The 13119-nt window shown below is 37.7% G+C and overlaps 1 pseudogene; it reads right to left on the bottom strand.

The window, feature by feature from the left end:
- Positions 1-6039: 6039 nt before the first annotated feature.
- Positions 6040-7113, bottom strand: LOC148299012 (uncharacterized; annotated as a pseudogene).
- Between the last annotated feature and the right edge of the window lie 6006 nt (positions 7114-13119).

Here is a 13119-nt window from a genome sequence, read left to right as displayed (position 1 = left end):
TTCGGAACAGTGCCCATGACAAAATATATAAAGCATAGATAGAGAGACGGGCTGTATCAAAAATGAACACAAACAACCACTATGAATAGTAGTAATAGTCCACAAATTACGAATTGCTGGTCATAGAGTCAGTTAAACTGCAACTAGAAATATTGCCTATGATCGCCATTGTTAACAAGCCAGTTGCTCGCAGTAATACCAACCAATAAGAGAGGTCGGTGCACTACTCATCGAGCTATTGCAACCCTGCACTTATTGAAAATTTACTCAGGGTTCGGGGTGAACTCTAAGAGAATTTGATACCTGCTTTAATGAGAATCGAGGGAAATGTGTATCAGGCTATCTACAATAGATTTATGGCCAAGAGTGAATACTACCGAACAATCAAGGAACTATCAAGATGATTTCTATGTGAAGATGTGGCTGGAAATCTGTGATCAGACTTAGGCTCAGGCCAAGCAAACCAAATGTCCAGATGCTTGATATTCTCTTTTTAAATAATTTAGTAGTTTGTTAATTGGAAGCATTTCAATCATTCAATTAAAATTGCAGATATTAGTGAGAAATAAGCATACTTATTAGTGTATTATGCTAAACAAACAATAAGTTGAGTCATGCATGCATCAATTAAATATCAAGAATCATTCGGAATGTGGTCGGAGATCCCTGAACGGGTTTTGTTTCTCAGCTGCATTGTGGAGGTTTGTGCTTTCTCGTATCTTTTTAGGGGGTGTTTTAAGCCCCTCTTTTAGATCATTCCTCGGGGAATTGGTATCCTGTTCAGATTTATTCTAGATGAGTTTGCCCTGCTATTCTTTTTAGTTTGAGAAAAGGAAAGGTCTGACTCGAATGCACTACTTCGATCCACTAACTTTGGTACTCTTCTTTTTCTTCATCGAAGCTGTAGATTGGTCAAAGTCAAGCTCACTGCTCGGCCCAGCGAATTCCAGCTTCCTGTATGGGTTCAGGTCTTCGAATTCTTCAGGGACTTCAGATACGGTGACCATCTTGCTGAAATTATGGAACAATTCTTCAGCGTCGATATCTGAGATTGTCAATTGAGAGTTGCTTTGACTTTCTGCAGTTTTCAGGTCACTTTCCATTTTGGGAGTCCCTCTTTTGACAGGAGTTTCAATTATACCCCTTTGGATGAGCTCTTCATGTTTTAGATTAATCTGCATCAGTTAAATTATGATTATAAATTTAATAATTTGAATTTTGGGCTATTTCCGATTCTATCCAACCAACAGATCACCAATAAAGCAATTGACATAAGCATCACACTAGCATATGGAGACAACTAAAAATAGCAATAATCAAGACAATCACAAATACCATCATGAATACAATAATAAAGACAATAATGAATGCAACAAATATAGCAAAGATAACAAATATACTCCTTCGAATGATTTCTCCCCCGTAAACTAATATAAATAAGTATCAATCGTTTAATGAGTCCTTTGACAGATCCAGCTCAATTGTTTAATCTAATTTGGACTGGTCGATTAGTTTCTCATTTGCATTTCTGGCAGACTGCAGTTTTAATTTGTTCGCCCGAATCTACCCGCGCAGCCTCTTGTTCTCATGCTTGTATTTGACGCACTCCATTTCGAGTTTGTTAGTGCTCATGTACAGGTTTCTCTTGAGCATCATGATCGACAATTATTGGTACTTGTTCTTTTACTGGAGGCCACGGATGAGCAGTTCGCTGTCCCTGCACTCCATCGTTGAATCATCGATGGGATCCGAAATGTTGGGATTCCTTTTCTATTTCTATTTCTATTTGACTGTTTCTTCTAGCATTTTAATTTCTGCGTATCCTGCTGAAATTATTTCATTTAGTTTCTCGATTTCTCTGTCTTTCTACTTCATTAGGATGCTGTAGTTCTTCAGTTTTGTGTCCAGTTGCTGGATGGTTGCCTCCAAGTGCATAATTTTCTTATCCTTCAAGAATATCTCATGGTCGATGACCTTCTTCTCTCGGCACACTTTCAGATAGGCTACTTTTATTTATTATAACTCGGCTGAAGCTAATTAGAAACTATCTCCCATGGAAACTGTCGTCTGCCGTGATCGGACGCATTGCAGGTTGTTTGGTGGAGGGGAAGTGGGGAATTTTGGTGAGCATATATGCAACTTGGGCATTGATTTTACGAGTTCGAGGCTCTCGGCATTCGATATGAATTGTGAACTTTTGCTTAGAGCCAATCTCTTTAAAGGCCCTTGATCAATATTGGGCTATTTCTGGGACTACAGTGTTTTCTCCTGGTCTTCATGAGTCGCGTGGTTAGTGAATCCGAGCCTACGAGTCTCTCTGGGTTTACGATTCAGCTTTTTATAATTATTTTTAATTGTGTCATCATTGCCGTGCTGCATTTAAGATGAAGTGCACGTATTTTCCTCCTTTTTCTGTCGCCTCTGATGCATTTATGCCAACTAAATTCACTGGAATCAATTTAATATGTATAATTTGGCACCACCACACAACCATATTGTATTCCATAATGTCAGTAGCATGCTAATCCACAGCTCACATATCATTATAAATAATACTGTCTATAGTTGCATTTGCTGTCTATGTGTGATAATCTGTATGAATAAATAGCCAATCAGGGACTCAGATGATGATAGCTATTGTTGGGGATTGTAATACTCTCAATTTTAAGTAGAGTCGTTCGAAAGATGAATTAATGATCAGCGAACTTTAAAGGGATAGTTTATATTTAAAGCGTTATTTGAATCAAGGTGGAGAATTCTTTAGAATATGGGAAATTAAATATGACAATTTTGACATATGCGATAATAAATAAATGATGTTAAATTGGACTAAATCTGCGATAAGATCATAGTGTGTTTTTGGTTTAGACGTAGTGATCGAGTCTCTTAAATAGTTTATCGTTAAAGTTCCTCCGATCCTCATACTCTTCATCGTCTCCATCCAGCTCAAGCCGATACTCATTTATTCGATTGCGTAAGGCAAAATGTTTCAGTATCTAAGCCAGCGCATCAATCATATACGGGTAATCGCATTCCGACAGATAAAATAGTTAGCAATTCTTTTTCCATGCAATTTTGAAGTTTTAAACATTTGCTGTGTTTAAATCTACGACTGCTTTGATGACGCTTATATTATTCTTTACTTTGTTCTTATCGCCATTGTAGCTGGCCATGAGCAGAATCTCGATGACTTTCTGTTAATTTTGAGGGAGACTGTGCAGCTTCCTCAATGTTTAGATGGCTGGGCACTACTTCTGAAGCTATAACTCGATTATCTTTTATATTTAGCTGTGTGAACTCTACTATTTTTTTGGTTAGCTAATGATTGTTCCTTTCGGCTCATTGGTTTCGATTTTCTCCTTGAGGTTAATCAGCAAGCACTTTATTCTCTCGGTCTCTGATGGCAAGCTCTGGTTGATTTGGGTCATGATCTGGATGAGGCTGCTTCCTAGCTGGTGAGTCGATATGAGTGCCCTTATATCTTCGATGAGCTGAGAACCCAATGCTTCAGGCAACATCATTTTTTGTTAGAATCGATGATAGTCACTCCCCAGAACTGCGGTCATTGCAATTAACACTTCGAAATGAGTTTCAACTTTGGTTTGTTGGAGGGTGATCACCTTAAGGAGGGTTACGACGATCTATGCGAAGATTTTGGTGGAGAATTTGTGGGACTTTACTAAATGGGCAATGGCTGTGCACAAAGCTACCAAAGATTTGGGGTTGCAGTCAATGCTCGAGAGGAGTGCTTCGAAGCATTACTGAAAATAGCAGCCTAAAACCCAATGGAAATTATTTAGCTTTCTTTTGAAGCCTGTCTATTCCCGCAAACTCCATGCGAAGCACTTTGGAGATATCTTGACTAATCGGACAATGAGCCCATTGAAGACCTCTATTGCTGAGGCAGAACTCTGGAAGCAAGTCTCCACAAGCTTGCCCACAAAGTATCTGCATAGAGATTCGTCTGCTGTTATTATTTGTTTTATCTATGAAGCCAAGCTTTCAGTCGTCTCTGTCGTGACTCGATTGATGATGTAGCTGAGTTCCAGTTTCTGCTGCTCAGTTATCGACATCTGCTTTTACTTTTATTCGGACAGCACTGAAAAGCTGGTGGCTGACAGCCTTTGCACTTAGGCCCTCATGAGTTTGGTCTCAAGGGAGATATTGGATCCAAGGACAATTGTGAGCACTTATTTCTCGCATTCATTCGGCTTTTTATTCCATTTCTCTTGCCATTTCATGCTGCTCGCATCCCCATTCGTACCTGCATGTGGCTACGTGCATTAGTTTTGAAAATGTTTCTTGTTTTTCGCATTTGTAATCTTGGTCAGATCAATCACACACGACTAACTTCTGCGACTCTCAATTAGTTAAATGTTTCGAATCAGCTATGAATTTGTGATTAGTTTGAGCTGCTTCATTTTGGACTTATTCATTAACTTCATGAGTGATTTAATTTCGTGGGGCAACTTCTTCTGGAAACTTGGCATGCTTTCAGATGAGTTTAGTTAGATTTATTGAGTATCCGATTGATAAGAGAGTGTATGAGCTGTTCGTTACTAGTCTAGAATGTGTGATGCTAAATTGGGCTACATATTCACGGTTGCTATTTCGTCAACTCGATACACATACTTTTAGATGTACTCGTCGAAAAGCTCATCAGCGAATTATGCCACTTTTGGAGGGTAAAAATACTTGGGCAGTTTGTACTATATGCATCTGGCGAGGGCTGATAGTTTTTATGCATCTTTGAGGTGCGATGGGAGCGAACTGAGTTCCAATTTGGGGTATTCTGTATTGAGGATGGCCTATATTTTTGTGCATGCTTCCTTCGAAGTCATTCTGTTGAATTTAATATGTAAGAAATGCTGGAATAATCAGATAAAAAAGCGCCATCCTAATTCATTAACAAGTGCGAAAATGAAGGAGGAGACTCTCCCAATCGAAATAATATCATTATCCCCAGTTTATTGAGAGTCAGACATTTGCCACAAAGCAATGAATGCATAATGAATGCTCCTGAGAAACTTTAATCAAAGAATTACATCCAGCATTTTTAGCGAATTCAGTAGCTTCATCTGAATAATCAATAAATATACACATATTCTTATAAATTACTCTAATTAATTGTAAACACTCAGCAGTCCATGGGTAAGATCTGATTGCAAAAACTGTGAATGCCTATACATCTGCGGGCTAACAATAATATATTAATAAAATGGATAGATAAGCGAAGAATAAAAATCCGAAAATTGGACGTCCGATCAAAACAGAACAAGGCCTCGAGTTTAAAAAATAGTATCTCATGAATTAGTTAAAATTTGAACTCGAATGCGAACTCATTGCGTGTGTGCATGAGAATTTCTACCAAGAGCCACCCTCCAACCCCATCAACAAGCGAATCTCAATCAACTACATCACAGTCCTTTTCGAGAAGTATGAGGCCTTGCATATTTATGAGATGCTGCTGAACTTAAATGAATTCTACTACAAAAACAGCTCGGTTTGCCCAGTGGACAAACTCACATACACTTCCCTAATCGATATTGCATATATGTTTCGACAGTTGAAGTTGAATTTCGGTCCTAAGGCCCGAGGAGTGCACCTGCTGCTGATCGTCGTGTTCTTCCTATAGTAGACGATGTTAATAATGTAGTAATGAGAAGCTGATCAACACAAACTTCTACCTGTATGTCTGCGATGTGATCGATAAGATGAAGGAGGCCATGTTCATGTAGAAATCGAAATGGAGGAGTAAGCAGATGTGCAAAATCGAGCTACTGTGGATAAACCTCGTTTTGGAAATTGCTGTTAAGGAAGATTTGGAGATATTGAAATGATCGTGCGATTGTGTGATCCTGATCGTGTGATCTTCGTGTGATCTCTAATTGAATTAGGTAGGCTCTTATAATACAAACTGAGTAGTAAGTTGATGAATTTAGGGCTGGGAGGGGGATAGGCAGAAGGGGTAGGCTCAGGCTTTTAATTCTAATTATACTCATATTTAATTTGTGGAATATTGACTCAAATTAGCAGTTCTCAAGATAAATTATCAATTACTGCTTTAGTGAATTCAGTGGTCTTAGCTTTCCCACCGATGTCTCCTGTTAACCATTTCCCCTCTTTTATCACCTTAAATACTGCATTCTATATATTTGCTGCCTGGTCTTTCATCCCCATGCTTTTGAGCATCATTGTCCCTGACAACAGTAGAGCAGTTGGATTTGCTAAGTTCTTGCCAGCAATATCCGGGGCTGTCCCATGTACAGCCTCGTATACTTCGCAGTCCTTCCCAACATTCCCTGAAGCTGTCAAGCCTAATCCACCAATAAGACCTGCGCAGAGATCAGATACGATATCCCCATACAAATTAGGCATCACCATGACATCGAATTGGGTTGGGTCCTTGGCAAGCTTCATACACACAGTGTCGATTTGCTCCTCTTCGTATATGATTTACGGATATCTCTTAGCAATTTCTGCCGAGGTCTTTATGAAGAGGCCATCGCCCATTTTCATAACACCTGCCTTATGACATGCAACTATTTTTTTGCGATTGTTTTTGCGGGCGAACTCAAACGCATAGATTGTGATATTTTCGCAGGCCACTTTCGAGATGATTTTTAAATTTTAAACGATCCCTGGGCTCACTTCATGCTCTAAGCCAGAATACTCCCCTTCGGTATTTTCTCGCATGGTCACCACATCCACATTTTCGTATGGAGTCTTTATTCCAATTATGCTTCGGCATGGCCTTACATTGGCATATAGTTGTAATTTTTTCCTCAAAGTGACATTGAGAGAACGAAATCCTTTGCCGATCGGAGTTTCAAAGGGCCCTTTTAAACCATATTTCAATTCCTGCACCCTCGCAATAGATTCAGCTGAAATCAAATCACCATCTTCAGTTTGTCCTTTCGTGTGTATTTGATGATGTTACCATTAGATTGGGACTTTCAAAGCCGCAAAAATATCGATAACAGACTGTGAAATTTCCGGGCCGATCCCATTGCCTGGGAACAGCACAACTTTCTGCAATTGAGACTGACTAAATTGAGCACAACTCGATTGTAGTAAGCTTCTCGCATATTGTTGAGTGATGACTTTAAGCATTAACTCAGTTTCTATAATTAATTTTAAATCGAGCCAACACCAATGATATTTATTCGAATATAGTATATTAATATCTTTATATATTCAGTCGATTAATACTTCTCTGATGATCTGATCAATTTTATATAATAGTCACATTTCTTCAATGCTTTACCTTTACAATGTCTTAGACTTAGTCTTGATTACCGAAACTATGATAGCAAATTCTGAAGAGAGATATGCGTTGAATCGAATAAATTCCATTATTCTTGTCAGTATCAATGATTTGTCAGATAAATAATATATAAATCTCACCTTAAAGATGTATAGGCGACATCCACAATTCCATCGATATTATCCTTCCATTAACTCCATTGTGTTTCTTAGTACTTCATCAATAAGATTCAATGGAATTAATTGCACAATATTATAATTGTGAATGCAGGACAAGTCCGAAAATGAGTAGCAATTTAGAAGGGGCAGCATCGAACTCGATAAGAGGCATCCTCATAAAATGTTTATGACTCCTCCTCGATATGGTGCAGCTTATATTACTATTCAGATTCGAAACAAGCTGAAAACATTCAGCGACTGAATGATCTGATAATCCTAGAGGCACTCAAATCGAATGATTTGACAACTGCAGAGAACCTTTTCAAGTAGCTTGAAGAACTTATTGAAGTAGAAATGTGAATCTATCTCAGAAAGCCGAATATAGTAACAATAAGAAAATATATTTCAACTATCTTTCTGTCTATTACTATAATAGAGCATACATGAACCAACAGTATCACAATTGCTTATTGCAGGGCTTAGTAGTTTGAGGAGTGCGCCAAGCTCATGGAAAAAGCAGTCACTAACTTCTAACTTATTCAGGGCTACGTCGTTTCCCGAGAGTAAAATGTTTCATTCAATATTGAATATGTGAAACTCTTGCTCCAATTCTGTGCGGTGATCTCTCAAAATAGTCGCCACAAGGAGTCCATTATCTACGCCGAAAGGAGCCTGAACAAACTCATTTAATGTTTTCGTGTGCTTGAGGCGATATGCTATGAACATCTCATGTCTAGCAACGAGCACTAAACAACAGAAACATCGACCGAGAGCAAATCACAGATCGACCGAGTCGACTTTAAGAGAATTGTAATCAAAGAGGCTGAAAAAAGTTTGATGTAACTCTCCAACCTGCCATCGACACACAAACTGGTCGATGAGAAAAGGGAGTATTTTGAAAGGATCATGTAAGTTATCAGTAAGTTAGGAAAAACATATACTACTGGAAAAATAATGCAGAGAACAACGAGAAGATTGTCAGAAAACAATTGGATTTGGGGATCAGCCTCATCTCTCCCAGAAACATTCTCGGAGTCCAGAAAACTTCAACTTGGGTCGATTAGTTTCACATAGGAGTTTTAATGGCTCTGAAGCCTAAGCATATGAAATTCAACCTTAATTCCGACACCTACTATCTGCTCTCCTCTCAGAAAATATTGTAACTCGTCCTATATGTCTCGGTCTGCTACTTCACCATTGCAACAGAAACCAGGTTCAGCTAGTTTGACGAAGGACTTGACACTCTAAAGATAATCGAGAAGTACAGAAAACTAAACAAAGATGCAACTATCTCAAAGTGCAAACTCCTGCATTTGAAAGCAATTGAGTTGGCTGGCAAATATTTGCCTCCTTCCAATGACTTTTTTAATCACCTACTCAATAGTTTTAATAAAAATTATAAGTTTGTTCTCGACTAAATCGTAAGCTGTATTCTCATTCGTAGAAAGAAGAATCATAAATGACTGTCCGATAGTTCAAGGCTGAAGAATTGCCTCAGGAGCTCTCTTCATAGTATGGTATTATTAGACCTCTTCAAAAGGACTCTCACAAAAAAATGCAAAGAAAGCGGTCAAAGACCAACAACAAGGACAAACGAAAGAACAACAGAATTGAATCACTAAAAAAGTATCAAAACCAAAAATGAAAATCGAACAATACTGTGAGCGTAATTTATTTATGATTTGATATTGAAAGAAGATTCTTTAATTTGCACACCAAAATATGCTGAATTATTTATTGTTTGATCTATTGAGGTCAAATTTCTTTCATGCATAATCACAGATAATTTCCTACTGTTACTTGGTTCGTTTTTCTTAACCCCATTTTATTTCTTGAAATAATTAGGATTTTTTTAGCATTCCTTATTTATGGATTTCTCTGTTCAGTTTTGACTTCTACTGTTGGCACCTTGGTTTTGCCATATTTTTAGAGTTATTCAAATTCGGAGAGCTCTGCCAGTTCAACGAGATCCTTCGAACAGCTACTTGCATTTGTGGCTTCCTCATACTTTATTTATGTGGAAATATATTGAATTGGCTGCTTCGGCTTGAATTTTTACTTTCGGGTCATCATTTCATTCATTTCCATTTAAACTTCATTCATAGGGTATTTTTGCCTTTCAAAACAAACTATTTAATCCACAGTTGCTAAAAATGTGAGCGCAGGATGAAAATATTCCAAAATATCCGCAAACTATTGCTCTAATATCGCATTTTTCAGCCCATTAACCAACAGCAACTACTTCTTGACTTTCAACAAAAAAACCAGTGATTCCCCCATTTACTTTCGGCTCTTTGTTTTCACAAGATGCTTTCTACATGTTTCGAGGGCTGAACATATAATTTTGATGACTGCTGCTTTTTATTGATGAAAATGTGGTTAGAATACTGATTTGTGGAGATACTGAATGAGATCCTTTTGTTTGATAACTAGGTATGAATAAAGCTCGCCAAGAAATCGAGCCCAATTCGCAGCTCCTTGATAATTTCGTTTATGCATATTGTCGAGAATCCTGGCCTTGGTAAGCTCTAAAATGGAAGCATCAACACTTTTATTCATAACTTTGAAAATGAGATCGGCATAGTAATAGCTCGAAATAAAGTTATGATGGTCAATTGCCTTCTTTATCATTCCAGTGATGGCTTACAGTTATTTCTATCTTTAGTTATTATCTTTGCATTATTTTAATGTTTTTGCTATTTTCTTTGCCACTGAAATCGCATCTTTCTCACATTTTATTTATTCTAATGGCAGTCCCACATCTGTTTCTTGGTTTATTGACTGGTTATGCTGCTGGGCTGGTGATTGTCGTAAATATGCTACTAAGGCATTAAATCGGGATATGGTTTCAAGATCGTAAGCAATGTAGCTCCCTTTTATGCCTTTGTATATCATATCTATTATGAAATTGAACCTGCGTTATCGAAATTGTACATGATGTGAACTTACAAGGAATAATAGTAGGTGAACCGGCTCATTTTGGAGAGCACATCGATAGCATCTGTCACAGATATTGCAGTTCTGTTCAAAGACAAACAATTCGAAGATAGGGTCTTGGCTGAAGAGTATTACAAATTGCTGATTGAAAATTGAGCCACAGTCTGATCTGTTTTGTTTTCAATTTGTATCAGGAGATCCTGTAAATATTGGAGAGGATCGTATAGCCCGAACTTGCAGAGCTAGGCGATGAGGCTCGAGAGCCGTTTGAAATATTTGGGGGGGAATGGTTTGTCATTGTTTGGGTTTATTGATTGTTTTTTTTTAATTTATGCGATTTTGCTGAGCACTATCCCTTTAATTTGTGGCTCAACCCTACTGACTTCTGCCAAAACGCGAATAATGTATGGCAAATTATACCTTTCTGACATCCTTTTGAACACTTCAGCAACAATGCTCTCCCTGTTCTCATTTTTGTTGAACTTTTATAGAAAAGTCACGCTCAATTGTAGTGAGCTATTCGTATTATCACATGAGTTCAAGGCCTCGATAAATTGGCTATCCAGAAGAGAAATAGGATTTTGTATGTTTGGTAGGATAGCCTCATAGCGCAGCTCTTAATTCAGCTCATAAACATCATCTGCGAAATAAAATTTACGATTTTTGTAGTTTTGACAAGCTCTCTTAATTTGGACTAGAAGCTGCTCACCACTAATTTATTATACTACGTCGCTCATATCAAAGTAAATTCCCTTTGCGGCCAAGGCCTGCATAAACTTTCTATGCATTTACTGAATGCAATCAAAATTTTCTATCAAAAGAGCCCTCCATAGTCTGGCCAGCATTTCATTCGTTTATTTAATGGTGTTATAAGATCTCAGGTAACTCTGCTATTTTTCGTAAACTTATGCCTCAGGTGAATCTTCACTCATTGTAGCGTAACATGCTCGAAGATCTTTCAACTTTTCGTACTCTCGTGCCACTTGCTTGGTTATTTATGTTTATAAGGCATTGAAAATGTAGTCCTCAATGAAGAGCAGTATTTTGTCTCTAAACTTTTTGTGTGTTAGTTCAGTATGCATGAAACAGTGGAAGAAGTTGGCAAAGTAATGGCAAAAGTGTTCCAATTTGACGCATTTTGCTTTATTTTCCAATAAAAATAGGCAGATTACTCTCTCATAGAGCTCAGCCTCAGAAGTGTAGATGCCAAACAAGAAGATGTCAGTCAAAAACACAATTTCAGCATAGTTTTTTGTATCCTTTTGAAGCAGACATTCCAATTTAGCAATTAGAGTCACTCTGAAATGTTCGCTTTTTTTACAAAGGTGAAAAGTTAAGATGGAAATTTTGGAGACTGGCATGCACTCCAATGCCAAAAAGATGACATCTAACACTTATAAATGCAGCCTCTCAACAAAAATACCCAGTCTAATAAGTTTCTTAAGAGTCTTGAGATCAATAGCATCGGCAGTGATCAATTCGCAGAATTACATGAACTCGCTCCTTTTTCTATTGCTCTTAGAATTTTCGAAGTACAACCCTGAATGTTCTACAGCCTAATACTCCTAGATTGTTGGCGGCGAACAGCCAGCTGCAACTGTATCTGATTGCTTAGAAACTTGCTCTTCAAACTTTTGATACAGACTGTGCCTCTGTGCTAAGTAGAATGCTGATCGTTGAGATTAAATTCTAAGACTATTCATGTGTCAAATTTGTTCTCCGATACTCTGTTCGACAGTGTCCTTATCGAATATAAATAATATCACACATCAAAATAATTTGAAGGAGCGATCATCCGAATTATCACAACGGTCTGAATTCAATCGCCACAATTAATTCACACAAATAAATAGCATAAATTGCAATATGCCATAGAAACATGTGTTCAATGGCCAACAGTTATCGCTCTAATGATATAGGATTATTGGGAGGAAGTTACACAAGATTGCATATATGGCTATCATTAGATAAACTCAAGTAGCATAGCAGAACGGCTGGATGCTGACTGATCTCCTTACTCATCACTCATAATGTCGTTTACTTCAGCTAAGTACTGCTCCACCACTTCGAGGATGTCCTGGTCTCTTTCGAAGTTGGAGTTTTTACGGAGATTCTCCTGCAAGTTTGTCACTACGTCTTCAATGTCCCGTGACTTGGACAGCTCCAGGATTAAGTCTCGACAGACATTGTTGAGAATGGAATACTTTGAGTTATTTTTCCTATCTTCGAATGCATTGATAGCAATTTAGTTGCTCTGGATAAACTATTTGAGGACTCGGTTATTGAGTTCTTGAATAGATTCTTTGGTTTTCTCAAACTATTATAACTATTTTGTTAATGCCATAACTGCACTCTATGAGCTGTTGTGCAGTATATTCAAGTTGGCCACAGTCAGATTCTATATCGATAGAGTATTCTGTTCATCTGACTCCAGATCCTCCAAAATTGGCCTTTTTATTTAGTTTCGACGTTATATATACTTTGTGATCAGTGCGTCTAATTGTTCGAGCGAAGGCTCATCATATCTTTATAGTTTTTATGTTATTTGTGGCAGATACGTTAAAGTTAGGGCCAGGATATTTGCAGTGTTCGCGTTCCGAGGGGAAATTGGAATCATAAATAATGATGGTTTATATTATGCTATTACTCATAACTCATACGTAATATAACCTTATTTATTATTAAAATCAATATTATAGGCAAACATAGTTTCGATTGTGCTGTAAACAGATATTATTTCGTTCCTATTTCCAGATT

This window comes from Brachycentrus maculatus, unplaced genomic scaffold (assembly GCF_059751285.1).
Source record: "Brachycentrus maculatus isolate JH-2025_06_01 unplaced genomic scaffold, ASM5975128v1 h1tg001426l, whole genome shotgun sequence".
NCBI lineage: Eukaryota > Metazoa > Arthropoda > Insecta > Trichoptera > Brachycentridae > Brachycentrus > Brachycentrus maculatus.
This window is presented reverse-complemented; position numbering and strand designations above follow the sequence as displayed.